The 2,690-nt window shown below is 37.8% G+C and overlaps 1 pseudogene; it reads left to right on the forward strand.

The window, feature by feature from the left end:
* The window catches only part of LOC106330979, a 14,261-nt pseudogene that overhangs the window by 6,916 nt on the left and 4,655 nt on the right, over positions 1-2,690 (forward strand).

Raw genomic sequence — 2,690 nt, forward strand, 5'->3', positions numbered from 1 at the left:
GACGATTTTTTCCCTCAGTATCCATGTTGTTTTCTTGTAGTGATTGTCAATTATCTCTAACCAAGCCAAATCAAGCTCTTGAGATTCGTCGCTTGACTTTCTTGATCTGACGACTGACCTATGGAGTGATTAGTATCCCCATGAACATTATAGATTCTTGAAAAGTTAGCTTTCAAGAATATATTGATGAATCTCTTAAGATTATAATAATGTATAAAACAAAAGAAAGAGGCGAGGGGTAGAAAAATGATGGAGAGAAAGTGAAAAGAGGTTTTTGTACGAGAGACCCAAATAAATATCTAAGAGATTCTTGACATTTTCTCTTTTACTGATTGTTTTTTCACTCATTTTATAATTTAATTATAAATAAATTATATTAATATAAAAACTTTTTTAGTGTGTTCCAAAAAAAAAAAACTCTTCTTAGATGCTATAAGGATGATTAAGCTAATGTGTTTTTTTTTTTTGAGACGTTGACTTTCGACCGTAAGCAGTTTGAAACCTATTATGTCTTTTTTTCTGCAGGCAAAACTTTTTCTCAGAGATGGTATATTTTCTGGACTGTCACGAGGGTTACTGAAATCATCTTTTACTACGCATTACATCCTTTACCTAAGTATCCTCAACGAAATCATAACTACAAAGTATGGAGTAAAGGAAGGGAACGGCAACAAGAGGACTCTCTTGGTGCTGCCTGTAATGACATTGACAGATTAATTGCTGGAATATCTTCGGTTATTGAGGTAAAACCTAAGAAGGATGATGGCAAAGAGAAGAGTGGTGCTGTTGTTAAGGAAGCTTCTTGGATAGATTTGTATTTGCCAGAAGAAGCTAGAGGTTATGCTAAACTTGCTCGATTGGATAAACCCATTAGAACTTGGTTGTTTGCTTGGTCTTATATGTGGTAAGTTTATTAGATACTGTAGATTAGAATACATTTCACTTTTGAGATTCAATTCAATCAGGAGAAAAAGAAAACTGTGTGTCGTATTAACTGAAGGGGAGACTTCGAAAATTTGAATTATTTTTTGTGTGTTTATTACAAGTTTGTATAGAAACCTCTTCTAGAAATATTTATTTTATTTTAACAATTAACAACTGAATTAACATAAAAAATAGGTTTAAGACGTTATATAAAATAGAGCCTAATCCTATAAAATAATAAATTATAAATTAAATAATATGAATAAAAGAACCATATATGATCCATTTTAATTGTGGATCTTGTTCCAGAATTAAGTAAACAGTTCAAAATTCTGAATTTCCACCAGTTTTGTATTAGGTCTATTGCGTTGGCTGCTGATCCTGGAAGCCTTCCAAGTTGGAAATGATGGCTTTATTATTAGCATATGATGGCTTTATTACGGTCGGGGATTTGAGTTGGTTGTGCCGCCATCGTTACGTTTGTAACTTATGAAAAGAAGAAACACAGGAAGAAGAAACGTAGAGTTTGAGAAGTGAGAGAGGGAAGAGATGTTTAGAACCAGAGGAGAGAGAGAGTTAGAAACAGAGGAAGAAGATGATGAACAGTAAAGAGAGCAGAAATAATAACGAGAGGTTTAGGAGGCGGCTATTAGAGCACAAGCTCTGATACCATGTTTGATTAGATTTAATCCAAACCATGATTGGTCTCATTATATTGATATCATCCCTTACTTATTAATCAAAAAGCATTTTCTAATACTTTTATCATCCCTTACTTATTAATCAAGAAGCATTTTGAATAACTAACCTTACTTTAGTTGATTAATAACAATTTTGCCACTATTGATGACGTGGCGAGCTTACAGCCCTCCTCAGCCAACTAAGCTAATAACCCTTTAATTACTAGGATATTTACATAGAAAAATCTGAGAGGGGAGGTTGCTCTGCTCTGGATGCACCGGTCAGAACGGGGAAAGCTATCTTTTTCTTTGGGCTAGGAACCCAGGAGAATGTTCAAAGCGATAAGAGAACAGGTCTTTTCAGAGAAGCTCTTGCCGGCTACATCCGCCCGCTACGCGCAACGGGCTCCCCGCTCCTAGTCATTAAATAGTGCTTTTCTCATTTCGCCCCAGAAGAAAGGCTGTTCCGAAGGTTCAGTTGCAGCCCTTGTCATGGTGAGTTTGGTACTTCCATAACAAGGGGAAGCTCTCATTAATTAGTTGATGAGGGGAAATGGAGTGGTGAGGCGGGCCCCTTCATTAATGATTAGGCAGCTAGAACAACAAACAGAAGTAGCAGAAAGATCTATTCAAAAAGGCATATAGGAATGATTGAAGGTAGGCGTTCCTCGGAAGGTTGGGGAAGAGGTAGTCGGCCCGGAATGCCTCGGTAGTCTTTCTAATGCCTTCTTCCTTCATTCATTTTCTTTTAGTTGCGGTAGCTTCCGCGCCAGCAAGATACAGACAAGAGAGGGGCCAAAGTAAGACAGTGAAAGAGTGTAACTGCCGTTTTCACGCCCCCTTGATCCATCGTACTGAAGCGATCTGAGATGAGAGGGGCGGAGGGGGGGAGGGTCTGTGAACATCATCCGACATGCCTTTTCCCTGTAGCTACCTCTAGCATCACTAGACCGAAGCTGTAAACATTTCTGTGATGGAACACCATAATAAACATATTAAGGAGCAAGATCTCCCATTTTCTATAGTGGTAAATCCTGCCACCTCAGACTCCTATTTTCCCTCACGTGTCAAGCTCTCCCTTAACGT

The sequence above is a fragment of the Brassica oleracea genome, chromosome C3 (genome assembly GCF_000695525.1).
Source record: "Brassica oleracea var. oleracea cultivar TO1000 chromosome C3, BOL, whole genome shotgun sequence".
Taxonomy (NCBI): Eukaryota; Viridiplantae; Streptophyta; class Magnoliopsida; order Brassicales; family Brassicaceae; genus Brassica; species Brassica oleracea.